The sequence below is a fragment of the Peromyscus maniculatus genome, chromosome 21 (genome assembly GCF_049852395.1).
Source record: "Peromyscus maniculatus bairdii isolate BWxNUB_F1_BW_parent chromosome 21, HU_Pman_BW_mat_3.1, whole genome shotgun sequence".
Lineage (NCBI taxonomy): Eukaryota > Metazoa > Chordata > Mammalia > Rodentia > Cricetidae > Peromyscus > Peromyscus maniculatus.
The window spans coordinates 28,522,221-28,549,541 of NC_134872.1; the positions used below are offsets into that span (position 1 = coordinate 28,522,221).

General features: G+C 51.2%; 2 long non-coding RNA genes across 2 annotated transcripts; both read left to right on the forward strand.

Annotated features, from left to right (window-relative positions):
* The first annotated feature begins 207 nt into the window (after positions 1-207).
* Positions 208-2,020, forward strand: LOC143269890 (uncharacterized). The gene is made up of 3 exons (XR_013046671.1): positions 208-599; positions 928-1,263; positions 1,399-2,020. It is a non-coding gene; the product is annotated as an uncharacterized LOC143269890 (long non-coding RNA).
* Positions 2,021-23,530: 21,510 nt separating this feature from the next.
* LOC143270016 (uncharacterized) lies at positions 23,531-26,209 on the forward strand. Its single transcript, XR_013046858.1, has 2 exons — positions 23,531-24,406; positions 25,861-26,209. It is a non-coding gene; the product is annotated as an uncharacterized LOC143270016 (long non-coding RNA).
* Positions 26,210-27,321: the final 1,112 nt, after the last annotated feature.

The following is a 27,321-nucleotide window of genomic DNA, read 5'->3' on the forward strand; positions in this document are numbered from 1 at the left end:
TGAGTTCTAGGCCTGCCAGGGCTACCCAGTGAGGCCCTGTCTAAAATAATCAGCACCAAAATGGCAGCTACTCAAAAGGCTGAGGCAGGAGAATAGCTTGAGCCCAGGGGACTGAGGTCAGCCTGGACAGCACATGTTTCAAAACAGTTACGGCAAGAGGTGTGTTAGGGACACAGTCTACAGTGAGCAGCCGGGGACAGGCCCCGTGGAGAACAGAGATTGGGAGCTGGGCACTCTGCCAACCGTGGGGTGACGAAGCAAGCTGAGGTTGCCGAGGCTAGATCCCTCATATTTACCAGTCACCTGATAGTCAAATCAAATCATCAGCCCTCCAAGGCTGTTGCTGCAACTGTTATCTCCGTCTTACAGGTGAGGAAAAACCAAGAAACACAGAAGCCTGGACCCGCAGAGGAATGACCTGCAGTCTGTATGATTTCATCATGGTCCTCTGTTTCATCATCTCCGAACGCAGAGGATGGATGACATCTCAAAGTGGCTGCACTGGCTGCTCCTTTTCCCCCACCTCCCTTCAGTCACCCCTCTCTGGATTCCAGTCTGGGGTAGAGGTGGAGAGGAAGGTGCCCATGGCCACCTCACAGGTCACTGGGCAAATGCTTGACTGATTTCTGGGGGGAAGGGGGAGGGAATCCAAGTCTGAAAAGAGTTCCTGAAGAAGAAATTTCCACGGCCCTTCCCCCAAGGAGGGATTTTCCACTCTGCCTCGGCAGACTTGCCTCTCAGAGTCCCCAGAGCCTGGCTATGGCAAGCCCTAGGTCTTGTTGAATAGCTTAGCCCCCAGCACTGGAGGGGGAGGAGGAAAAGGGGCAAGATTGTTGGAGAGGCAGGACTGACCTAGAAAGAGGAAAAGGAATGGGGGGGGAAGGGTGATGTCTTGGATGATGTAGAGCAAAATATTCACTCTTCTAGAAGCATCCCAGCCAGAGATCAACAGGGTTAGCAAGCGTCAGGGGAGAATTCCTAGAGGAGGGCGGAAGAAAAGGAGGGGAGAGATCAGGTGGGCAGCCAGAAGTACAGATGAGACCGGGACCAGCATGGAGCTCTCTGACAAGGCTTCCATGAGTGCGGGGACCGTGCCGTGGCCAGCGGTACTGGATGCGAAGAAGATCACGATGAAGCGGACGGTGGGCTGTGGAGGACACACAGCCGGGGCAGGGGCTGACCTTGTAGCGTCTACACCAGCTGTTCCTGCTGCCTGCACACTTCTCCCTCAGAGCTGCACCTGGCTGGTTCCTGAACCATTAGGTGGAGCTCAACAGTCCTCTGTCCCCCAGGGGGGCGTTCCCCCCACCCTCTCTCCACCGCTGCCATCCCAGCTAAAGCCACTGTGTTTTTCTGTCTCACCACCTGACTTAGCCTGGGTCTTTTTTTTTTTTTTAGCAATGGCTGTCCTTCCCACTGGAGAGTGGGAGTATCCTGAGAATGGAGACATTATTAAGCTTGTTCTCTGCCATATCCCCAGGGGCCCCCCCACTGGGCAGGCTGGAGAGATGCTGCTGACATCCACTGAACTGCACTTTAGAGTGTCCAGGTAAAATCACAACGATAATCACTTTTGCAGTGAGTTCTTACTGCATGCCGGGTACCAGGACGGATGCTCTACAGACATCTCACTTGTTCCTCTGAGCAGCCCCGCTAGGGAGGAACCACCTGTCCTTTCCCTTCTCCCAGAGGCTGGCTACAGAACTCAAGGGCACACAGAGCCAGGATCTGAGCCTAATTGCTCACTGTTTAGGCAGGTGCCATCCAATGGAAATATAATGCCAGCCGTATATGCAATTAAACTTCTTTCCAGTGGCCACAATAAAATGTAGAATCAAGTGAAATCAGTTTGTTTGTTTGACACAGAGTCTCACTCTGTCACCCAAATTTATGACAATCCTCTTTCTTCTGCCTCCAAGGTACTGCAATTATAGGTATGAGCCACCATACCTGCCTCAGGTAAAATTAACTTTAATGGTGTGGAATATTTGTTGAACTATGCAAAAATGTGTTGAATTTGTTTAACTATGTAAAGATGTGTTGCGTTTTTTTAACTATGTAAAGATGTGTTGCATTTGTTTAATTATGTAAAGATGTGTTGTTTTATCTTGCCTGCCTAAGGCACCTGATTTGGTTTAGTAAAAAGGTAAGTTTGAGAAAGGAGGCCAATATTGAGAGAGGAGGTATAGGTGGAACTTCTGGGCAGGAAGAGTAAGTAGAAGGAGGAATTTAGGTTCAGGGAGAGAGAAAAAAGACTACAGGGAGACTGGGGTTGGGGGTACAGCCAGCCAGGCACTGAGAAAGCAAAAAAGTAGGACATACAGAATGAGAAAAAGGTAAAAAGCCCCAAAGCAAAACATAGATGAATAAAAACAGGTTAAGTTAAAAGAGCTAGTGGGACAAGCCTAAGCTAAGGCTGAGCATTCATAATTAATAATGAGTCTCCATGTCTTTATTTGGGAGTAGGTTGGCAGCCCCCCAAAAAAAATCCAACTACACTTTAATGATATATTTTACTTAATATGACATATAAACTAGTATCATGTCACCATGGGTCAATAAAAAAAGTATTAAAGAAGCCAGGCTGTGGTAATGTATGCCTTTAATCCCAGCACTTAGGAAGCAGAGGCAGGCAGATCTCTGTGAGTTCAAGGCCAGCCTGGTCTACAGAGTGAGTTCCAGGACAGCCAAGGCTACACAGAGAAACCCTGTCTCAAAAAACCAAAAAACAAAATAAAACAACAACAAACAAACAAAAAATAGTTTAAAAAATAGATTCAAATGGTCCCTCCCCTCACCATAAGCATGCACCTCACCTGGGAAGTGTGAGCGAACCCTGGGGACATGAGAACAGTAGATCTGATCCGGCTCCGGCCTCCCCACCTCCTCCACCCCGTCTGCTATATGGTGGCATGGGTGAAGGAAAGATGTTCTCCCTCCACCCTCTGCTACCTGTGGCAGGAGAGAGAGGTAAAGAATGAGAAAACTAGCCTTGCCCTACACCATCTACAGCACACGGGAGATCAGGCCCTGCACCCTAAGGGGCAGCACACTAGAACTGACCTTGTGGTTAGGTCTCAGGGAAGCTAGCCCTGAGGGTGTGAGAGCAAGAGAGCTGACCACCCTCCTCATACCCTCTACAGCAATTGGAAGAGAGGATTGCACCTTGCAGAACAGCAGAGCTGGCCCTGGCAATATGGGTGATGGGGGCCCAGATCTGAGGGTCTGAGAACAGAACTGGCCCAGCTCCTTGCTGTAGGCTGCATTGGGTGAGCTAGCTGAGGCAGTGCTGGAGAGCTCACATGGGTAGTGAACTACGAGGGAACTCGAGAGAGTTGACCAGCCCAGGCCCAGAACCAGGGGGATGAACTGGCCCACCCCAACATCCACCCCATCTGTGAACTGTTGAAGCCTGTGAAGGGAATGAACCTACAGATCCAAAACAGCAGGATCTCCATTGTCAGTGGTGGGGCAGAAACCAGACCAAAGGCTCCTGGCAATGAACACTTGCAAGTAAAGATGAATGGACCGAAGAGTAAACCGGGTGTCTCAACGGGCCACACTACAGCTTCCACAAGATTCTTTTCCTTTTCTTTCTTGTCATTTGTTTGTTGTTGTTTTTTGTTTGTCGTTGTTGTTTAGTTTCTTTGTTTGTTTTTTAAACTTGGTTTTGTTTTAGGAGAGGTTCAGGAAGATAATTGCGATTAGCATGCATGATGTGAAATCTACAAGGAATCAATAAAAGTAAAAAAAAAAAAAAAAGATTCAAGAGCTGGGCATGGTGGCATGCACCTGTCAGCCTAGCACTCAGGAGGTAAAGACAAGAAGAACGTGAGTTTGAGGCTGGCCTGGGCTACATGAGACCATGTCTCAAACAAACAAAAGCAGAAAAATGAGGGGTTTGGAGAGGTGGCTCAGCAGTGATGAGCATTTGCTGCTCTTCCAGAGATCAGTTCCTAGCACCCATGTTGGGGGATTCATAACCAGAACCACTAGTAACTAGCACCAAGGGATCCAATGCCCTCTTCTGGCCTCCGAGGGCACTGCATTCACATGGCAGACACACAAACATACATGTACACAAAAATAAAAATAAGTAAAAAAAAAAAACAAAAACGAAAGAAAGGAGAAAAAAAGTCAAGTATGCCAGAATGGGTCTAAATATAATAAACGTTTTCCAACAATCAAATTGTACATCACTTTTTTGATAGTTCATTTTTTTTTGAGGAGTCTTGTGATGTAGCCCTGGCTGGCTTGGAACTCACTTAGGCAGACCAAAGAAATTCCAGGAACCCTTTCACCCCAACCTCCTGAGTCCTGAGACTGAAGGCATGTGCCGCCATGCCTGGCTGCATAGCATTTTTACAACTTACATGTGAATTAATTTAAACTAAATTAAATGTAAAATTCAGAGTCTCAGCTGACTCTCATATCAAGTGCTCTGCAACTGTGGGTGGGTGGCTAGCATAGAACTATACAGTCTTACCCAGAGAAGGGGCTGATGAGTGGGAGATGGAGGCTGGCATGCAGGAAGAGGGAAGGAATCCTGGTTGTGTGTGTGGTGTGTGTGTGTGTGTGTGTGTGTGTGTGTGTGTGTGTGTGTGTGTGATGGGGATCCTGATAGAACAGAGACCAGTTGTGGAAGGAAGGGTTTTTGAAGAGACAGACAGAATCCCACAATCCCACGGGACAGCACAGGTCTGGTTCTCATCAGGGGAAGCCTGCCGGCTTCCCCCACAAGTTAAGGTCCTGTCTACTAAGGAAATGACAACCCTGAGCCTCTTGTGTAGAAGAGAGGGTGACTGCTCTGAAATGTGGGTCCCGTCCAAGGCCAGCCCAAAGCAAAGGAGCAGGGGTACAGACTGGACCTGAATGGGCTTAGGCTCTGTGGGCAGGGAGTCCTCCCTCTCCACTTCCTGACCCAAGAGGTTAGGTGTGCAGTACTTATTAAATAATTTCAAAGTTAGGTCCCGGGGTTCCAGTTCCACCTCTGTCAACTTCTTGCCTTGTGTCCTTGAAGAAGCCAAGTTTGAGTGCTGGGTCCAACTCAGTAGTGGGGGCTTGCTTTTCGTGCATGAGATCTTAGGTTGGATTTTCAGCACTTTAAGAAAAAAATTATTTCTTTGAGGTCAGTTTTCTCCTGTGGAAAGTGAAGAAAAAGAAGGGCGTGTCATGAAGTCTGTGGAATGATGAGTGAGGACCTGCTGTCCTCTCCAGGTCAGGCCCTTTTTCTACTAGAAATGGGGAGTGTCAGGATCCTTACTGAGCTGTCAGAGTGAATTCATCTGAGTGGCTAGGGGTCCCCTTCCAGGTCTCCACCATTTCCCCTGCGTGACATAGAGCCCGGTTCAACAGAGGAAGTCATGATGGGGACCTGCCACTCCCCCAGATGCCAGAGCAGGAAGTAAAGTGACTAAATCTGAATCAAGAGCAGTGAGGTCACCCTGGTCCCCGGGGTTACTCAGAGTGACACTGGGGCACGCCTGGCAGGAGTCATGGGTGAACTGGGCTCCAGGAAAGTGGGTGGGGCTGGAAACCACCTAGGACAAGGAAACTCCAGACGGGCTGGCATCCCTGACTGAGAGCATCAGGCTGGGTCCGAAAGTCACGTGGGTAGATGGAGCAGTTTTGGAAGGTCAGCAGCTCTGACTTCTCCTTTGAATGAGCAGTGCTCTAGAGCCAGGTACCCTGAGCTCAGGGGCCAGGCTTCCTCATTTCTACTCCGTACCCAGCCCTTTGCACTCTGGCTCCTCCTGGGGAGCCAAGGCAACCCCCTGCCCGGCTGCTGGCTCTAAGTCATTCTGCTGGGACTGTGTTCCTAGCGTAGGACAGAGCTCTCCTGTTCACTGCCCTGTCTCCTAGACGCAGCTCATGGCATACAAGGAGGGCTTGGTCGATGCCGTGTGGGATGATGGACTTCCCAGGACCTGGATGAGTCAGTCCCAGCTACTCATTGGCTGAGGCAGGATGATTACTTGAGTCTAGGGGTTTGAGAGTTGAAAGGACGACAAAGCAAGACTCCATCTCAAAAATATAAAATAAAATAAAATAAAATAAAATAAGGTAAGGCGCAGGGGCAGAAGGATCCTGGGTTTGAGGTTAGCTTGGATCTCACAGACGGACCTGATCTCAAAGTGGGTGGAGAGTGTTTTGGTGAAGATGTCTCAGTGGGTATTACCTGAGCTCGGTCCCTGGAACCAGAGGAGAGAACCAACTTCCCAAAAGTTGTCCTCAGCCATGGCATGGGAGGTGTGAGAGCCCCCTCACTAATAATTAATGCAATTTAATAAAAAAAAAAATCAAAATTGGACTTGGTGGGTGTTGGCTCATGCCTGTAAATACAGCATCTGAGAGGTGAAAGCAGGAAGATCAGAAGTTCAAGGTCACCCTCGCTTTCATAGTGAATTCAACACCAGTTTGGGATACATGAAACCTTACCTCAGATAGAAGAAAATAATAATAAAAATATCTGGTTAGGCACCCCCTCCTCATGTGTGTATGTGGTATGCATGCATGTGTATGTGTGTGGGTGTACATGTGTGTAGAGGTCCAAAGTGGATGTCACTTTCCACTTTATAGAGACAGAGTCTTTCCGTGAACCCAGAGCTCACCAGCTCCAGCTAGTTTAACTAGCCAGCTTGGCCCAGACTAGCTAGATCCCCGGTTTCTGCCTTCTGAGTGCTGGGTGGCCACCGTACCTGCCCAGGTTTTATGTGGGTTCGTGGGATCTGAACTCTGATCCTCATGCTTTATCATGGAGCCATCCCACCAGCTCCTGAGTGGGTCCTTGGTGCATTTCTAACATTTGGCTGCAGGCAAGCTCTTAAGAGAGCCTTGTCTCTGCTTCGGCAGCAAAGATCCAGGAAGAACTTGACAAGAAGGCCGGGAGGGTAGGCATTTAACTGACCCGAGGAAGTTTCCCACAAATAAGCTTCAGGACAGGTCAGCTCACAGAATAGGAAACTGAGGCCCGAGAAAGTCATTCTGAGACATCCTAGGAGACTTTTCAAGCGCTCAGTTGCCTTCGCAGTCTGTTGCCTAAGGAGTTTCCATGCACATGAGGTTGGCGGGGCCTGGCTTTGTCCCTGCCTTCAGGGTGGCCTTCCCTACTCCCTTCCCTGCCTGGTTCCTGGTGGTGGAGGAGAGCCTCTTGTAACTGGGACTTGAGTCAAGGAGCTAGAGTGTGTGTGTGTGTGTGTGTGTGTGTGTGTGTGTGTGTGTGTGTGTGTGTGTCTATGTGACCGTGCAGCGCTTGTGTCGTCTCTGTGTGTGCACACACATCAATCCGAAAGGACCTACTGAGCTCTCCCTGCATCTCCAGCTAGAGGTCATCGAGGTCATCCAGCTCGGCGATGAGAGGCGCAGCTCTGAAATGAGGTTAGAGTTAGCCTGGGGTTGACCTTGGGTCAGTCTCTCGCAGTCTCCTAAGGAAGAAAAGAAAGGCTTTAACAGCTGTAGGCCGTTAAAACATGCAGCACAGCTCCCACCCCACACACTCAAGAATAGAAACAGGGGCTGGGGTGGGGCTGGGGGTGGAACCCAGAGCCTTACATAGTCTAGACAATTGCTCTACCACTGAGCTATACTCCTGGCTTGTTTGTTTAGGGACTGTCAGCTCTTTTGGGCGGGGGGTGGGGTGGAGGGTGGGGGTGGCTATTTGTTCTGGTCTTCCTGGGTTTTACTTTTGTGGGTTCTCAATGGCTTAATTAATGAGTGGAGGGAAGGAGAGAGAAGGTTAGAAGATGAGACAAAAGGAAGGAAAGGTCAAAGTTTGTTCCCAGGAGCTCCCAGCTTCCGCTCTGCCATGCTGTCCCCGCCTCCAGGACCCACTGAGCCGACTCTAGGCTCTGGCCAGGCTGAGATGGTCTGAGATGGGAATGCTGGGGTGGAATCCTGAAGCTGTCACTCACCAGACTTCTGAACGTAGCCACCTTCACATTCCCCTCTGTGCAATGGGGTGGTGGAGCAGCCTCCTGCATGAGCTGAAGGAGCTGCCGGTGTCCCTATTTACGACGGTATCGGTATACTAAACGCTAATCAGTGCTGTGTAGGGTCTGGAAGCAGACTTCCTGCCCTCTTGTCTCTGCTCTGTGGCTTGGAGACTTTTGGCAAGCCCCCTAATCTCCTCAGGCCTCAGTTTCCTGCTCTGTAAGACAAGGACAATGAAAGCATCCGTCTCAGGAGTTGTGAGAATCAAATGGAATGATACATGAGGAGCCTTTGAGGGCTAGTGACATCGAGCACACACACACACACACATACACACACACTCTCGTTGAGGGGATTTGAATAAATTCAGGACATATATCTAAACAATACATGGTTTAATCCCAGCTCTTGGGAGGCAGAGGCAGGTGGATCTCTGAGTTCAAGGCCAGCCTGGTCTGCAAAGCAAGTTCCAGGACATCCAGGGCTACATGAAGAAACCCTGTCTCAAAAAAACCAAAAGAAAACAATAAATGGTGTTTGTGATAACAGAGCTTGCTCTTGCGGATTCTGTAATGTTTCACACTAATGTCAAAGAACGACATTCACTATTCTAGTTGGCATGTAGGAGACTAAGGCAGGGAATCACTTTAGGTTCAAGACCAGCCTAGGTTACATCGTTTGTTTAGAGGCCGGCCTGGACTATATAGCGAGAATAAATCTGCTATATTATCTTAGAGACTATTTAATCTTACCTGCCTAATGATAGCATTTTCAGAAATACAGGCAGACAAGGAGATATATATATATAGTTTGTAAGGGACCTGGAAAACCCCAGTAGCTGGCTGCTGTAGAAATTCCGCTCGCTGCAGAGAGACAAAGAGAAAAAGGATTGCAGTTTGAGACACTGAATATTCACCCTTCTGCTTGGAAGCTAGGAAGCAGCTGGCTCCCAGGATAGCTCTAACGGTAACCAACCATGGGAGAGCCTTCCAAGGCCTGTAGGCAATAGCTAGGCTCAGCTCTGGGAGGCTTTGATGCCCTCCAGGCAAGAAGAGGAGCCGCAATGGAGGTGAGCACTGTAGTGAGAACAGAGAGAAGAGCTGGGGACTGGAGGTAAGGATGACGAGCTTCGCCTCCAGGGGCTTGGTGTCAGGCCAGCTCCCATTAAGGACAAGGTGAGCTAGGGTATGGTTCTGGAGCTAGCCCAGCACACAATGGGCACATGCGCACGCGCACGCGCGTGCACCCAGTCTCCAGCTCGCCAAATGAGTCTGTTTAGGAGTTAAGACCAAGCCTGGCTGCATTTTTGTGTTTCTCCCAGCTGAGAAGGTTCCAGAGTTCCCTTCTGTGCTGACTCCGTTGAGTCAGTCTTTTTGACATTTACATCCCATTTCCACGCAATCCAGCCCGTGACCTGTCTTAACTTCTCTGAACCGCAGCCTCCTAGTCTACAAAATGGGCGGGGAGTGTCCAGGGGCTTTTTTTTTTTTTTTTAAATATCTTTCCCGGAGAAAGGAAGGGCTGTTTGGGACTGTCAAAAAGGTTGATCAGAACCCAGCACTAAACCTTCCAGCCTGACACATGCTGGGGCCTCCCTGTTTAGCAAGGAGAATTGTCCAGAAAGTGAAGCCCAAAGACCTCTGGGTAGACCTCTGGTGGGGTCCAGCTGAGCATCCTGCCTGACCATTGAACATTATAGGCTACACCAAGAAACCTGTGAGTGTAGTCGGTTAGTGGTGGCACATTAATCCCAGAACTCCGGAGGCCGAGGCAGGTGGATCTCTGTGAGTTCAAGACCAGCCTTGTTTACAGAGCTAGTTCCATGACAGCCAGGGCTGTTACAGAGAGGAACCCTGTCTTGAAAAAAAAATCAAAATAAAATAATTTCATGTACTGTTACATTGTGTGTGTTGTGATGATAATGTGGATGATATTGATGATTGAGACAGGGTCTGTTGTTTGTTTTTGTTCTTTCAAGACATGGTTTCTCTGTGTAACAGCCCTAGTTGTCCTGGAACTGGCTACGTAGACCAGGCTGGCCTTGAGCTCAGAGATCTGCTTGCCTCTGCCTCCCCAGTGCTGGTATTAAAGGCTTGTGCCACCACCACCTGGCAAGACCATCTTATGTAGCCCTAGCTGACTGCAAATTCTGTGTAGCTGGGGACGTCTTTGAGCTCCTGTGCTGAGGTTATAGGCATGCATTACTGTGGGAGCCCGTTTTCAGGTTTCCTCGTGGCTTTACCCAGCAGGTCTGCATTGAAGGGATGATTGGACCACGGGCCTGAGTGCAGGTGTCTGAGATGGTCTGCACTTGGCTGTGCTGGGGGAGGAGGTCTTTTGCTCCACCCCTTGGCGTCTCTATAAATACCTTGGGGCAGAGACAGTTGGGGCCCGTTGGAAAAGGTTCCAGGCCCTCTCGAGGCTGTCTTGTATTTTCTATCTTTTTTTTTTTTATCTTCTCTCTATCCTTCTAATATTTCCTGCTGCTTCTACTCAAGAGTACTCTGGGGACATGTGGGGGTGGTGGGTAATTCTTATTACCACAACTGGTTTTACACAGTGCTGGAGTTCGAATCCAGGCATTGGATTCAAATTCATGCATGCGAGGCAAGCACACTCTACCAACTGAACGACATCCCCGGCTGATTTAATTAACTGACCACCTTATTTGTGTAGTTACGGTGCTGGGGATGGGACCCAGGGTATTGAATGTGCTAGGCGAGCATGCCACCACCAAGCTATCCCTCTGGCCCTTAGGATTCATCTTCACACTCCTCACCTTTTTTCCTTGGATTTGTGAGACTTGCTCTGTATCCCTAACTGTCCTGGCACTTGCTGTGTAGATCAGGCTGGACTTGAACTTGTGGCAGTCTCCCTTCCTCTGCCTCCCAAGTGCTGGGATTACAGACATGAACCACACATGCCCCAGAAGTAATCAAATTCATTCTACAGCTAAGGAAAGTGGGGTCCTGTCCAGTGTTGAGTCCAGGGTTCACCCCCAGCAGAGGTGTATGGCTCAACCTCTTCCCCTGGGGCACATGTGAGGACGTGGGGAAGTTACACTCCCCCTTCTCGAAAGGACCGCTTTATCTTTTCCATCTGTCTGACAAAGGAACTTTGCCCAGAAAGCTGGCGTCCCCTTTTTGATCTTTCACATAGCCAAGGCTGGGCCACCAGTTCCTGTCGGTTAACCCCCTAGAGAGAGTCTGACGCAGTTTGACTAAAGGAAACCACCAGTCTTGGCACGAACCATCCTTCCGGTCAGGCCGCCTGTGGTCAGGGTGGGGTGGGGTCAATGCTGGGAATGGCATCGCTTGCCTCCCCCCAGATACCCACCAACTACCGCCTGGACACAGGGCTCATCTTCAGCCTCAGTGTCTTCATGTGTAATGTGGGTGAAGGGAGCGCCCCTCCACTGCCGGATCGTGTTGCGGGAGTTAAAAACATTCTTAGGATGTTCATCCCGAGGATTAACACGAGGTTAACAGGTGTTGACTCCTCCTTCACCCCTGGGAGACACAGAGAGAAAAGGAGGCTGTAAGAAGTCACACAGAGGCGAGGGCATAAGGATTCGAACCAGTCACCGGGGTTAGTGAGACCCTCACCACCTTCCTTTACACTCTCCCTCCTCGCCTGACCCGCGGCTCTCCAACCTTGGAGCTGCTCAGCCTCATTTATCCATTTAGAGTGCTGGGAAGAAACCCAGACTCCTACGCATTCCCTGCACCCCGCTCAGCGTGGGGAATATCCCGCGAGATGCCGCCCCCGAGCTGAGCTCCAGGACCCCACTGAAAGCCGCATTATAGCTTGCGGGAGCCGACCCGCACCCAGCTGGGTCTTACGTAGTCTCTTTTTTGATTGGTTCCTCCCCATGGCAGAGACGGGGGTGTCAACTTCAGTGACCAATGAGAAAGCGCTCAGGGAAATGTGGTTGCTAGAGCAACAGAGAGCTGAATCTGGTTTCCCTCACTGGGCACAGAGCCTGCTCTTCCCAGGACCCGCCACACAGTGGTCACATGCTCTACGGTAGGATGGATGGGGAAATGGAAGTTGGGGGATTACTAAACACAAGCCCTCGAGAAATGCCAACTGCGGATGAGCCTCCATGCATGACCAAGGCTGATCAGAGCAGGCTGCCTGGAGGAGGCACTCAGCTTTCCAGGTTTTCCTCCTGGAACACCTGAGGAATATGTTGTACTCCTGGCACCCAGGACCTGCATGGACAGGGTTCTCTGCCCTGATGACCTCGGAGCTCGGTGGGTTCTAGTATCCTCAGCAGAGTCTTCTGAAAACAAGATAAATAAAGATGCTTGCTGTCAAACTGAGTTCCGTTTCGGGAAGAGCAGACTCCCACAAGTTGTCCTCTGACCTCCATAAGCATGCTTGGCAGCCTGCTTCCCGCAATTAATAAACAGTACAAAAAGTTATTTTATTTATTTATTTTAAATTCAGAGAATGGACCAGGGCTGGAGCTGCTTGACAATTCTTGCCGGGTGTAGTGGTTCACATTTTTAATTCCAGCACCCGGGAGGTAGAAGTAGGTGGATGCTTGTGAGTTCAAGGCCAGCCTGGTCTGCATAGTGAGCTCCAGGGTAGCCAGGACTACATAGAGAGACCCTGTCAAAAATGTGGGCGGGGGTGGAGGACATTTGTTCTTTCAGGGACTCTGGTTTGGTTTCCCACACCCACGCGGGTGGTTCTGTCACCTATAACTCCAGTTCCAGGGTATCCAACTCTCTCTTTTGATCTCTGAGAACCAGGCATGATACATGTGGTACACATAAATACACGCAGGCAAAACACTGACACACATAAAAACAAATAAAAATATATTTAAAATATCCTAGCTGGGCGTGGTGGCGCACGCCTTTAATCCCAGCACTTGGGAGGCAGAGCCAGGTGGATCTCTGTGAGTTCAAGGCCAGCCTGGGCTACCAAGAGAGCTCCAGGAAAGGCGCAAAGCTACACAGAGAAACCCTGTCTCGAAAAAACCAAAAAAAAAAAAAAAAAAAAAAAAATCCTAAGAAGCCTTGTGTGGAGCAACAGAGCCGACACAGGACACAGTCACCCAGGCTGACACAAGTGGCCCTCTCACTGAAGCAGTTGCTTACCATACCGGGCAGATCAGGATGTGCCAGCCAAGACCCACCCAGGGCAGGGAGGGGACAAGATTGTGGGTCTCATGCTGCCCTCAGTCCTGGGCCAGGAAGAGAGAACCAGGGGTCAGCAAGGCCATTGCCTTAAGGCATCTTGCACTGGCCTTACATAGAGTCACGTCCGGTGCTGGGCATTCATTAACCTGACCCTCTTCCCAGGATGAAGGAAGGTGACCAGGTTCATTGTCTTTAGCTCACAGATGAGGAAGGCTGACTGGGGAAGTGGCTCACCCTTGGGCCCTGGGGCCTGGCATTTGGCCCTGGCAGGGTTGTGGATGCCTGTAAGTCCTTGTTGTAGCTTCTTGTCAAGGGGAGCTCTGTACCTGTCCTCGCTGAGGATGCTGGGATACTGACCCCATGGTCAGTGAGGTAGAGAATCCTGCCTCTCTGTTGGTCTGGAGCCCTAGGAGTTCATCCTCTTCTGCTGTTCCAGTGGAAAGGCCTGGTTGATCCTGGGAGGCCAAGAACAGAGGTAGCCATTTTCCTCAAGCCCTCTCTGGTCTTGGGCTAGCACTATGAAAACAGGGATGGCTGTGACTGACAGGTGGACTGTGTGTGTGTGGTTGTCCCTGGAGGACATGGCTTCTTTCACTTCCATGTGTCCCTGCTTCCTGTCTAGGGCCCTAGGGACTCAGGGACCTTTTTCTCTGCAAGGCCTCTTCAACTCCTATACTGAGAGGAGGAGCAGAGGCAATCTGCTTGAGTTTCTGTCACTGGCTAAGAGACGACTCCTGAGTGACACTCGAGGCAGGGGGTGGAGTTCTCTACTTGCCTCTAGCGTGGGAGAGGAGGCTTCAGGCCTCCCGGGCCATAAATAGGACACTTGGCCCTGCATGTTCAATGCTTTGGTGGAACTCGAAACTGCCAAGCTTGGGGGTGGGGGTGGGGAAGGATGGAGATAGATTGTTCTCGAAGCCAGAGAGGATTGCATTTGCAGGCTGGACGCAATCTGTTCAGTCTCCCACATTGTCCTGATGCTCCCCTCCTCCGAGACTTGACCTCTCATTCTCCAACTGGGTTGTTCTTCTACAGTGAGCATTTTCTCAGACACCTTCCCGATTTCTGCCCTAGCTGGGGGCTGCCTGCAGCATTAGTTACTCCGTGATTGGTTGATTTCACCTGGGTCTCATTTAGTTCAGGCTGGCCTCAAACTGACTATCTAGTCAAAGGATGACCTTGAGCTCCAGACCCTCCCACCTCCACCGCCCACCCAGTGCTATGATACCATGCCTGGTTTATACAGTGCAGGAAGGGCACCGAACCTAGGGCTTAAGGTGTATGGGACTCTACCAACTGAGCTACTTAAAAACAATGTTGCCGCCGGGCGGTGGTGGTGCACACCTTTAATCCCAGCACTCAAGAGGCAGAGTCAGGCGGATCTCTGTGAGTTCCAGGTCAGTCTGGTCTGCAGAGCAAGATCCAGGACAGGTACCAAGACTATACAGAGAAACCCTGTTTTGAAAAAAAAAACAAAACAAAACAAAAAAAAAAACAAAAAAACAAAAAACAGAAGCCCTGTCTCAAAAAACAAAACAAAGCAAAAACAAAAACAAAAACCAACCAAACCAAAAAAAAATGCTAAGTTTTGTTGTAAGTTGATCTGGTTATGATAGATAGATAGATAGATAGATAGATAATTTGGTTTTTCAAGACAGGGTTGCTCTGTGTAGACCTGGCTGTCCTGGAACTCACTTTGTAGACCAGGCTGGCCTTGAACTCACAGAGATCTGCCTGCCTCTGCCTCAGAGTGCTAGGATTAAAGGTGTTTGCCATCACCGCCCAGCTATGATGTTTTTGAAACCTAGAATTGATGTTTGGTTTTATTTTTTCCTAAATGCGCTACATTTTAATTTGAGGGCTGGAGAGATGGCTCAGAGGTTAAGATCACTGACTCTTCTTCCAGAGGACCTGGATTTGACTCCCAGCACCCACGTAGCAGCTCACAATTATCGATAAGTTCCAAGGAATCCAGTGTCCTCTCTGGCCTCTACAGGTACCAGGCATGTATGTGGTACACAGACGTACATGTCAGACACACACACACCACAGTGTTCATGTGGAGGTCAGAGGACCACCTTAGGGTTGGTTCTCTCCTTCTACCATGTAAATCCTCAGGACAGAACTCAGGTCATCATCAGGCTTGGTGGCATCCACTGTCACCTCTCTAAGCCATCTTACAGCCCTGCTCTTGTCTTGTTTAAAATTATTTCAGCTGGGCATGGGGTCACAAGCCTCTAATCCCAGTACTCCAGAGACAGAGGTAGGCAGATCTCTGCGTGTTTGAGGCCAGCCTGGTCTACAGAGGTAGCTCCAGGACAGTCAGGGCTACACAGAGAAATGCTGTCTTGAAAAAGACAAAAATCAATAAAATACAATTATTTCATATACTGTTACATTGGAAATGGCCATATATAATGGCACAGCCAGGAGACCTGGTTAACATTTATTAATAATGGCAGGAGAGCTGGCGAGATGGCTCAGTGGTTAAGAGCACTGGCTGCTCTTGCAGAGGACCCGAGTTTGGTTCCCAACACCCACATGGAGGTCCCCAGCCATCTGTAACTCCAGTTCTAGGGCATTAGAGTCCTCTCTGACTTCCATGGGCTCCTACATACATGTGGTGCACATACATAGACACACTCAGACTCGCACTTACATATAAAATTAAATAAATACTCAGACATAATGGTAACGGGGTCAGGGGAGGGCTGGAGTGTTACTCAGTGGCAGAGGGCTTGCCTGGCATGTGCAGAGCCCTGGGTTCCAACCCCAGCCTTCCCACAGGAGCATGTTTTATGCCTCTCTACACACAGGACCCTGTTTCTTACCTTTGGAGCATCACTAGCCTTGTTTTACAGAGGAAGAAACTGGGGCTGAAGGGTGATTGAGACTTGTACATAGTGAAGACTTTGACCAAGTCGCTGGTGGTTCCTGACCCGGATAAAGGGAAGGTGGAAACAGCTCCAGTCAGACCTATGAGAACCACAGGGTAGAAGCTCATCCCATGGGGAGTTAGGATTAGACGTGAGGAAGGACTTCCTGGCAAGAACTGTTTAGACATCAGAATGAGTGTCCAGGGAAGGGTGTGGACTGCCTGCCTTCGGAAGTCCTCAAAACAAGATAAAGGCTTGCCCAGCTGGGCTCATTCCATACTGCCTGAAGGCAGGGGAATGGACTAAATGACCTCGGAGGTCCCTTCAACTCCAAAATTAGTGTACCCTGCTATCAAGGTAGCCACCCTTGACACTTCCCCCTAAGCAGCTATTAAGCAAGGAAGGCATGTAAAGACTTTAACTTAAGGAGACCGAGAAACCATTGTCATGGCCCCTGGCCATGGGAGGGAGTGGCTAAAGACAGCCTCATAGGCAGAGGGCTGGGGGTTGGAATGGTTCCTCTTCTGCCCGCTCCTCTCCTCAGTCATCCGTCCTCATCCAAGGCTGGGTGTCCAGGATGTGGCTAGCTCCTCCAGGCTGCGCATCACTTAGGGCTGCTCTGCCCATGGGATTGTGGTGCCCTGCACTCCTTACATATTCTCCAGGGTCTCCCATGGAGACCCTGCCTGAGCCAGCATGGTGGACACAGGGTGCCCTCAGTGGTTGTCTCTCTGGGTCCAAAATGTATTAATTTTCAAGTCAGAGTGTTTTATTTATGGAAAAAACCAAACATCGTATTTATTTATTTATTTGTTTGTTTGTTTTTCGAGACAGGGTTTCTATGTGTAGTTTTGGAGTCTGTCCTGGATCTTGCTCTGTAGACCAGGCTAGCCTCAAACTCACAGAGATCTGCCTGGCTCTGCCTCCCGAGTACTGGGATTAAAGGCCGTGCGCCACCTTGTCTTTATTTTTGATAATACAAAATTACACTTCAGTTTTTTGAAAGTCAAAATAGGGTGCAGTGGTGCATGCCTGTAATCCCAGCATTCAAAAGGAGAGGCGGGAGGACTGTTGTGAGTTCAAGGCCACCCTGAGCTACAGAGTAAGACATTCCTCCTTGTCTAAAAAAACAAAACAAAAAACAAAAACTAAAAAAACAAAACCCAGAAATAAGCAAACCACAAAAATCAGAGCCCTTGTCTAGCATTGTGAGGCAGAGTTCCCCTGCCCCACAAGAATAAGTAAACAGCATGATACTGTAGCCTAGCCCTTGGCAAGAAGACTGAGGCAGGAGGACTTAGCGTTTGATCCCAGTCTGAGCTATAAACCACCATCCTATCTTAAAAAGCAAACAACCCCCACAAATAGACTAGGTGTTGGGGTGATGTTTAGGATGTAGCACTTGGCTGGTGGATGAAGGGGGATTAGGTTTTTAAGGAGTTCAGCTACGTGATGAGTCAGAGATCAGCCTGGACTACTAGCATACTGTCTCAAAAACAACCCCAAATCCCTCAAACAAATATGCACCCCTCTGCCCCCCCGAAAACCCAACCAACCAACCAACTTCACAGAGGCGGCAAGCGCTGTGTGGGGTGGGAAGGTGAGCTTGTTGAAACACAGAGGCCATTGATGGCTCTTCCAAGGTGTGTGAAGGAACAGGTCTGGCCCTTGACGGGCTCTTACAGAGAGAGGCAAGGCTCATCTCTTATCAGTCTGTTAGGAAAGGACGTCCATTGAGACTGATCCTCCAGGGGACACACCTGTGATTCTCCGGTGGCAGCCTCTGGGTGCCGTTTCCTTCCTCAGCCTCCGGCCACCAAACAAGGATCTCCTTTGGGTTTTTGTTCCCTGGCTGAGGATGGAACCAGGGCCTCAGGCACACAGAGTGGCCAGCTGTATGGCTACACTACCCCTCAGTCACCAAATGGGATTCTCAGACGGTAGCAGACTTCAACCATGCAGCCACAGGCCTGCGAAGGTGGGCACTGGTTTTAAAAGGACCCTGAGTTAACTGAGTCAGGGTCGATTCTTTGCTTCTGTGTGTTGATGCCCCTTCCTGTCCAAACCAGGCCTGACCACTCTTGTTGATGCGTCACCACATTTAGGTTGCCCTGGATTAGTCCTCATCACACACTAATCCAGGCCTCTGTGTACCCAGAATGGGAAAATATTTTATTTATTGTAATGGTGTGTGTGTGTGTGTGTGTGTGTGTGTATCTACATGCATGTTCATTAGGCAACCTCTGCATGGTGAGGTTTGTGCATAGAGTCTCACAGTAAGCTCTGGGGGAGCCTTCTGAAGTCCTCCTAGGACAGCCTGGAGGGCTTCCAGGAGGAGGTGAGAAATGGGGAGGGGGACTTGGAATTGGGGTCGGGGGTTCATCTAATGGAGGGGAAGCTACTGGAGGAGTTGCTGGGCAATAATGAGGTCAGCTAGAACCCCACAAGTCTCTCAGAGTGCAGATGACCTTCCAGGCTATCCCCACGCCTGACTGGCAAGGCTCAGTTACAATCAGGAGCCTCGCTGGGCTCCGGGGCTTCTGCCTCTTCCAAGGAGCTGACTTTTGAGGAATCCTCCGGCCTGGGAGGCATTGACGTGTTTGCCCAGGCTCCAGCTGTTGATGAAACGTGCAGCTGACACCCCCGGGGAAGAACACCGTCTTCCTGACAGAGTGTCCCCACTCCTGTTTTCGTGTTTACAGGCATCAGGTGCTTGGCACGGGCAGCCACACCCAGCTGAGAAAACAACCTGCCAGTACTTCCAGTCCCTGTGTCCCTCCTAGCCGGCACTGCCACCCTGACCCGCCCCCGCGGGCCGGAGCACCGCCCGCCTGGCCGCCCCGCCCGCCCGCCTGCCCGCTTCTTTTGTCCCTGCTCCCGGGGCCGCCACTTGCTTGCTCAAACTGCTGTTTATCAACACAGACCAGAGCATTTGGCTGCCGGCAGAAGCAAGACACGGCACACACGGTGCCACCGTCCCACGCCCGGGCCGTCAACACGCTCCCACGTGCTGTTTGCCGCTGTCTTAAGCGGGGCGCGCACACTTGGGCACCCACTCCTGCCAACACCGCTGGGCCTCCAGCTCGCGCGCGCGCGCGCGCGCGCGTGCGCGTGCACAGGTCGCCGGGTTTTTCCCTGATGCACGGCTGAGTTCCGTGGGTCTGAGAACACCACACGCTCTTCCCTCTGACCTAGGCAGGCCGCCACCCATTGCTCCCCGCTGTGTGATCTCAGCCAATCAACCTACAACCTCTCTAAGCACCAGATGCTTCGTTGTAGACTAGGAATAATAATGACTTCCAGGAGGTGAACATATGTGGCTTTCATGAGGGCATTATGGACTCTGGGAAGGCTTTTCCCATCGGCCCTGAGGCTTTGGAGGGAAACAGTCACCCAGCGGGGGCGGTGGGGACTGGAGCATCCTCCCCGGAATCTGGTCGTGGGTTTCCTGTCTCACCCTCCTGCCGTTAGCCCTGTGTGCCGACCATGTTGACTGCAGGGCCTTGAGCCAGACACATCACCTGTCCACAACCCTTCCTGGGAAAAAGGACAAAAAGACCGTGTGGCCTGCTGTGACTCGAGACCAGGGACTTGGGAATTCTGTCCACGACTACAGGGGGTTTGCGGGAGGGGGGGGGAACAGAAGTAGAATTTGAACATTGGCCACTTCTTGTCCATCTTTCCTTGGCTGCTGTGAGTCCAAGTCCATGTTTCCGTTCCGTCTGCTGGAGAATGGCACTTTGACTCAGGGGCCACCCTGCTCACCGGCGCCACATCTGTGGGCCTCATGCAAGCTGTCCACCTGCCATGGGACCATCTCCTGCTCCTGACTGCCCCCCTCTCTGTCTCAGTCCTTAGGACCCTTCCTGGCGATAACTGCTTTTCGGGTTGTTTTTGTTTGTTTGCTGGCCTTGTTGGCATTGCTTTTGGTAAAGGCAGGATCTCGTGTGTCGCAGACTGGCTAGAATTCACTGTGGAACCAAGGATGTCCTTGAACGTCTGGTCCTCCCGCTTCTGCTGCCTGAATGCTCAGACTATAGACATGGGCCCCCACACCCAGTTCACGAGGTGCCAAAGATCAAACCCAGGGCTTCGTGCATGCTAGACAAGCGCTCTACCAACTGCGCCACACTCCTGACCCTGTTAACCCTTCCTTTGAACTACAGTCTTCCCTCTTCTTGGCCAGCTCATAGCCGTGGGCCTTTCTACTCAAGGAAAGAGAGGTTGCTGCAGGATGAAGGGAACCAAACGTGATGTGAGGACTGAGAAAAGCCTGGAAAGCCTGACTCCAGCAAGCTGGAGAGCTTCTGGTGGTCAGAGGCAAAGCTGGGGACCGGCACTGACTCAGGCCCTTCTAGCCAACAGGATGTCACCTCCCTCAGACTGTAGTGACGTACTCTAATTCCTGCACACTGGATGGAACGATGGGAAACGGGTGGTGGGCAGATCTCGACCTGACCCCGGCTGAGGTTATTAAAAACGCACCCCCTCATTTCTACATGGAGGGATTCCCAAGCCCTCCCTCGCCATCACAGAGACACCCATCAGAGAGCTCTGTTGGCCCAGCAGAACCGTGGCAAGTTGACCATCCTTCATCTTCAGAAACCCAGCAGGAGTACAGATGGGGAGACTCACTCGCCACCTGTCTAAATAGTCAAGATTCAGCCAGGCACGGTAGCACAGGCCTGCCATCACAGAGCTTGGGAGACAGAAGCAAGAGACTCCCAAGTTCAAGGCCATCCTGAGCAACTTAATGGAACTTTCTCTAAAACTACAAAGTAGAAAGGAAAGGCCGTGAGATGGCTTCCCCGGTAAAGGTGCTTGCCATATAATGCAAGCTTTAGGACCTGAATTCCATCCTGGGGACCCACTGTGGAGGGGGAGAGTGAACCCCTGAAAGTTGACTTTTGACATCCACATGTGCACTGTGCCATGCACCCCCCCAAATACACAAATCACTAAACTCATAAATGCAGCTAACATCCCTACAAGGTTAAAACAGTATATTTAATATTGTTTTCCTTGGGACTTATTTTGTTAGGGCTGCCGTAAATCATTTTGAAGCTGGAGATGTGGCTTGGTTGGGAGAATACTTGCTTAGCATACATGGAGTCCCGTGTTCAATCTCTAGCACCACGTAAACCTGGCCTGGTGGTGTACACTTGTAATTCCAGCACTCAGGAAGTAGACACAGGAGGATCTGAAGTTCAAGGTCACCCTTGGCTATATTAGAGATTTGTGGTCAGCCTAGGCTACTTAAGTCTCTGCAACAGAGTAAAAATGAAACTTAGCAGCATGTTAATGAGGCCTGGTTCCTTCCAAGGGCTGTGGGGGGGATGCATGTCTTTAGCCTTGGTCTGATTGTTTGCTGGCCAGCTGTCTCATGAAAAGTGAAGTTTCTATCTCTTCACATGGTGCTTCCCTGCTTCCCTCTTGTACACATACATACATACATACATACATACATACATACATACATACAAATGTCCATATGAGATCCGGACATTTAACTCATGAGGACCACAGTGCGAATTGTGGCTACCCTGACAGCCAAGGTGACACACAGTTTGTGACTTTTGGGGTTTTTCTCCTAGTCAGTCTTCAAAATGTATCGTGTCTGCCATGTCCCCTTCCTGCTCCCTTCCTTTTGTGCCAAGGGTGGAACTCAGGGCTTTGCCAATTCCAGGCAAACTCTCTACTAACTAGTTACATCCTCGGTCCTTATCCTTTGGAGGCAGGATCTCACTATGTAGCCCAGGCTGGCCTTGAACTCACCATCCCCATCTCAGCCTCCCAAGTAATGGGACCACAAGTATGTGCCACCATGGCATGCCCTACAGATCAGGCTGACTTGTGTATTTATTTTAATTCCAAGCCCATGAATTCTAAATATTCAGATCTTTCAATCTTACGGGGAGCATTGGAGCTCTTAAGAACTAGCCTAGGTAGGACCGGAGGGGAACACACTTGCAATCCCAGGGCTGAGGAGACTGAGGCAGAGACTGTTATGCGTTTGCGTTGGCCTAATGAATATATAACTGAATGTCTACTTCAAATCTAATCTCATTGTTGTTTTTTTTCCCCGTTTCCCTCCATCCACAAGCTCCTCCTCGCTTAACTCATTTCTCTGTTTACTATTTTGATTATTTATTATTGTGGTGCTGGAATCAACACTCCCCCCCTACACACACACACACACACACACACACACACACACACACACACACACACACACACGGCAGTTGCTTTCCCATACAGCTCAATCCCCAGATCTGTTGTTTTTCTGAGCTGAAACCCAGGACAAGGTTTTTGTGTTTTGTTTTGCCTGTACTGGGGTGGGGTGCTCCTGGGACTTCTCTTCTGTGACAATGTCTTTTTTTCTAGAAGTGCTGGGCAGGAAGACTTGTTAAGACTGGCCTAGGACCTCCCTGCCGCAGTTGCTGGAGGCAGCAGCCGGGTGGGGGAGGGGAGACTGCTCTTGGCTGAGAACCGCCACCTTGGAAGCTGGTCCGAGTCCACCCTGGTGTGGCGGTCTGCTGCCATGGCCACGGGCCCTTTCTTGGAGAGTTCCAGCCTGCATCACTGCCCCAAAGACCGTCCCAGCATGCACAAACCGGCGAGTCCATGAAACAGGGCAGGAGGAAAGAAGTGTGGGGTGCAGGAACTGGGGGTGGGGGACTGCGAGGGGGGTGGAGATGGCGGCGAGGGGGGTGGAGACAGTGGTGTAGGGGTGCGTGTGTGTATGTGGGGGGGAGACGGGTCTCTTTTGCTCCCTTCTCCGCAAAGCCTGCCTGGTCTTGGCGTGAAGCCTTAAGTTTTAAAAACCACTTCCTAACAAGAAACAACAGCATTAACTAGTAAAACAGGGGAAATATAGGCAGCGAGGGACCCAGGTCTGCTTCCCTCCTCCAGCCCGGGCTTGCTCCAGCTCGCCAGCGAGTCTCAGCCAATGTATTTCTGGTTGGGATGGAAGCCAGGGGTCAGATAAAGTCCCAACAGATTCTGCAGCACTGTTGACATTTTGCCCAGTGCCTTTGCTGGTGACAGCTGCCAGGAGAGTGTGTTGGGAAAGACCGTCTAGAAGTTGATCTGGATGGGTGAGAGGGGCCAGAGAACTCGGTATCGTGAAATCCCATAAAGTCATAGTTGTGGGGAGCCAGGACATCTATGAATCGCTGTGCTAGTACCTCAGAATCTCTAGGGTCAAGGTCCAGCTGTATTCCCACTTTATCTTCTGCAAGACAACTAACCGTAACACAAAGCCACAGGTTTCCTTTTCGCAGGTGTTGGGGAGCTGAACCCCATCAGAGCTGGAGCGGGGGTTGTTATCCCAGCCACAGGGATAGTAGCCAGCACATACAGATGACAGGCAATGTGCGTCAGAGGACTCTAACCACTTCCTATGTCCTAAGGAAACTGAGGCACAGAGGGCCAGGGTCACATGCAACCACTGGCAACTGGGTGACTTTGGAACAGAGTGTCACCTGTCACCTCCTAGATGGGCTAAACAGGATCTGAGATGGGCTGGGTGGGTGGGTGGGTAGGGTGGGGCTGCTAGCAGCAGGCCACGGGATGAGAATGCACAGTGAAGCTGACCTCTGTGTGCCTTAACTTCCCTCCTGTTTATTTGAAACAGGGTCTCATGTCGCCCAAGCTGGCTTCTGAACTCAATATGGTAGCCAAGGATGCTCTGGAACTTCCGACCCTCCTGCGTCTACCTCCCAAGTGCTAGGATTACGGGCATGCCCCACCATGCCCGGTTCATTCAGTGCTGGGGATCAAACCCAGGGCCTTGGGCTCGCTGAGCAGACACTCCGCCAACAGCTGCTTCCCCAGCGCTCTGCTGAACAGCAGTAGCCCGAGGCTTGCCCTCTTCTGCCTCCAGACAAACAACAAGCCTTGCGCCCGCCCAAGGGGACAGAAGCCCAGACAGCTGACCCTGAGCCCTGGCAGCCTCTCTTTCCTGGCTCGGCTGGTTTAAGCCAGTTGTTCCCGGTCTCATGGGAGCCATGTAGGCCAGACAGCTGGGAAGTGTGCAAGCTGGCGGCCTGGCCATCCTGTATGCCTCCTGCAGCCCAGACTGTGCTCCACAGCCCCAGGGAGGCAGTTGGGCCAACCCTTGTACTAGGCCAGCCACACAGGAGCTCGGGTGGCAGCCCGCAGGTGAAGATGGCTGCCTAGTGTCAGCCTGTCACGTCACGGCTGGCTGCGTGCTTTCACCCACGCTGGGTAGAGACTCTGGAGTCACAGAAGGGGCTCCTGGGTCAGAGGAGACCCAGGAGGGGACAGTCCTTCAGGGAGGTTTCCTGCGAACACAACAGGTCGTGACAACATCTGCGCTGTCCTCTTGGGGTCACCGAGCTGAAATTCCTTCCGAGAGGGAGACAGGCAACGTCTCCTCCTAAGGTCCTGAGACACGATTCCACCAAAGCTCACCCCGGGGAACCAGTGAGTTTATTCTGCTGCCTTTCAAAGCTTAGGTGAGGGGTTCCTTGCAGGGGTGTGGGTGCTCCTCCCATAAGGCCACACCCAAAAAGCCTTACCCAGAAGACACAGGGGTTCCTATACCCATCCCCCAGCCTCAGTCTTCCTCTAGCCCTTCCCCCGGGGTACTTGCAATGAAGACAGAGTTGCACACAACAGATAATAGAGAGCATGGATACTCAGCTGAGGGTCCACTGGTCCTCTCCATCAACCAAGTCCAGCTGGGACGATCTTTTGCAAGGAGATGCAGCCGAATGCCCCAAGATGTCAATTGCTTGGCTTAGAGGACAGTCACTTATGACACTGTCCTCTCTCTATTCCCTTGTCTCGCCCTGTAGTCCAGGCTGGTCTTGAACTCCCAGAGGTCTGCCAGCCTTGCCTCTGGAGTGCTGAGGTTATGGGCATGCCCTGCTATGCCAGCCTTTCTTCTTCTTCTGGTGCTAGGGTCAGCATCTAGAGTCTGGACCATGCTCGGCAAGTGTTCTACCACAGGGGAGTGATTAGGTTAATGTGACCTGTCTTATTTCAAAGCCCATTTCTTTAATTTATTAGTTATTAGAGCTGGGCGTACTGGCGCACGCGTTTAATCCCAACCCTTGGGAGGCAGAGGCAGGTGGATCTCTGTGAGTTCGAGACCAGCCTGATCTATAACATAAGTTCCAGGACAGCCAAGGTAGTATACAGAGAAACCCTGCCTTGAAAAAACAAAAAGAAAAAGAAAAACAAATCGACTTTTATTATTATGTTGTGTTTCACAAGAAGGCAAATGCTCTAACTCCCGGGCTCAAGCCCTCTGGCTTTGGTTTAAGATACAAACTAGGCATGGTGGAGCATACCCGTTCAATCCTAGCTCTTGCAGGGTGGAAGGCCAGAGAAGCAAGAGGAACTCAGGGCTAGCTCTGGCTATGTGAGTGCTGGCTAGCTCTAGGCTCCATGAGACCTTGTCAGGAAACAGAGCAAGCAAAAAGTTAGGAAAATGGCTCAGCTGGAAACCGTGCATTAATGATCAGCATTGAAGAGCGCACATGAAAAGCCAGGTGCTGTGTGTCTGCAACCCCCATCGCTGGGGAGGCTGGGACAGCTGGGCCTCTGGAACTCACAGGCCAGCCAGATCAGCCTCACTGCTGAGCCTCAGGTCCCGGTGAGTGACCCTGTCTCAAAACAGAAGGTGAAGAGTGACTGAGGAAGACACTTGTCAACCTCTGGCCTCTATACATGCACACACACACACACACACACACACACACACACACAGACACATACTCCTCCCCACATGCACACATGGACACACACATACACACACATATAAATACAAGCAGAGAAAGTGTTTTTTTTTGTTGTTGTTGTTTTTTGCTTGTTTTGTTTTTAAGAGATGCATTCAACATGCCCTGATGATTGATTGGTTGCTTGCTTTGCAGGGCATGCTGGCCACACAGAGCTGCATCTCAGACCCCTTCACACCATCTATGACAGTCACTAACAGAGGTCAGCTGGGACTGATTTTCATCAGTTGTCCCATATCTCCGTACCCCCTCACTCCGTGGTGTTCACTGAGCTCTGACTGTATCCCAGGTTCCCGAGGAAGGCCACGTGGACAGAGAGAAGGAAAACATGGTGTCTCCTTTACTGACTTTCCACCGCCAAGACGGGGGTGCTGGAGGGAAAGGGCGGGATGCTTTGAGCAGGAACCAGGACCCCTACTTGGACCCAGTTTTGTGAAAAGTCCTCTCTGCAAAGGTGACATTAAAATGGCAATCTCTGCAAGGAGTCATTTGCCCGAGGCATGTAAGGAAAAGAATTCTGTGCAAAGGGAACGGCATGAGCGAAGGCTCAAGGAAGCCCGAGACTACTCCTGCTGCAGGAGTCAAGACAGTGGTGAGGCTAGGCAGGCAAGGCAGGTGGAATACCCAGGACTTTGGGTTCTGTGGGTGTCCGGAGCATAGTCCTGTCACAGGGTTTTAAAACAGAGCTCTATACTGAGGTCCTAGATGATAGAGGTCTTTCCTAGCACGCATGAGATCCTGGGGGCGCGGGTTCCATGTTTCAAATGGACCTTCAAAGGCTGACCTGTGCCTCGAAGCCTTACTGTGGACTTACAGACATGCTGCCCGGAGGGGTCAAAAGATTTGCCCCAGTGGGAAAGAGCAAAGCCCCTGCCAAGGCAGGATGGGTCCCAAACCAAAAGTCAGCCTTCGAGCCCCAAACCTAGCCTAGACTCTGGAAACCACTAAAGAGGGAGTCTGAAGACACCCATTCGAACAAGAGTCTGTGGAGCGCCTCAGCTCGCCCCCCACCCCACCCCAATCCCGTGCCTGGCCCTGGCGCTGGGAGACAGGAAGACCTAGCAGGAGGATTGCAAGCCGTCGTGGGGTGCTCCATCTCTCCAGCTTTAGAAATCCCTGCAGCAGTCACGTCTCCTCGCACCCCGCCCCCCAAAGTTGCTGAAGAACACAAAGAGCCGTTGTTTCCTGCCCGGCCGGCCCGGCTTACTCCATTTCCCTCGTTTGTCTGCTCGGCAGCAGGAGCAAAGGGCAGCAGCCACCAGAGGCGTCTGGGAGAAGGCGCTGGCCGCCTGGTTAATGGGCCGCGGGGGACTCGGGCTGAGGAGGAGGATGGGGGACCCTGGACCCGGGACAACCCCCGGCGGCCACGCCCTGCGCTGTGTGCAACGTGCGGGAGTCCGAGAAGACGCAGCTGATGGGGCAATCACGGGCCAACGTGCTGCCCGTCCCGTCCGCGGGCTCCCGGGCGGGCGGGGGATGGGTGGGTGCAGGGCCGGGGTGGCAGCGGTGGGCCCCTCCCCGATCCGGGGTTTCCAGGGTCGAACCTTGAGCACACAGGGTGTTGGGGGGGGGTACGTGAGCACACTGCCTGAAGGC